The sequence below is a fragment of the Triticum aestivum genome, chromosome 4D (genome assembly GCF_018294505.1).
Source record: "Triticum aestivum cultivar Chinese Spring chromosome 4D, IWGSC CS RefSeq v2.1, whole genome shotgun sequence".
Classification (NCBI taxonomy): domain Eukaryota; kingdom Viridiplantae; phylum Streptophyta; class Magnoliopsida; order Poales; family Poaceae; genus Triticum; species Triticum aestivum.
The window spans coordinates 138,349,389-138,350,160 of NC_057805.1; positions in this window are offsets into that span (position 1 = coordinate 138,349,389).

A 772-nucleotide genomic window follows, 5' to 3' on the forward strand; every position below is an offset into this window, starting at 1 on the left:
TACGATTTTGGATGCACGCGTCACATCAATGTTGTGAAATGGTATTCAAACATGCATGCACGCAGCACTTCCATACATATGCATGTAGTGGTTGCCTTCGAACGGTACACTCCCTCGCGTGGTTATTGGCAACAAGCCTATATATTCATGGGCCCGCGTGGACATCCCTGATCACCTTGACCGACAACAAGATAGGTTACAATGGTGAATTCTTCATTTAGTTCGTGGTATCGTAGTATAGGTCATGGTGAGATTCAGACCTAATTAAGTTTGAGCGCATATACTATGCACGCATGCATGCATGAATCCCCGCCGTCGGCTTGAAGTGTGGTGTAACATACATATGCATTGTTAACCTAACCCTCACTCAGTGTGGGGATTTCTAGTCCGAAATCACGGTGCCACATCAAAGTTGTTCCATTGTGTACTCAAAAGCACACCTCTCCATACATATGTTTGGGCCACACGCATGCAGTGGTTGTCTTTGGGGACTAGCTACTTGCGTGATTATTGGCGAGCTAGCCCATCTCCGGGATCACATGGACGGCCATTACTTTGACCAACAACAAGAGAGAGGTTGTACGACCAAGGTGGATTATTCTTGGTTCGTTTTACGATCCGTCTTGGTGAGATGCCTCTCTAGCCCGTTGACTGAAAGTGTGTGTGTGTGGGGGGGGTGCTACTTCGCACTTTGCTAGGTGAACCTCGGTTGGGGGGCATGCATTCATAGCTTAGGATTCCCTTCGTGTCGACATGAGGGGGGCTGCTAGCT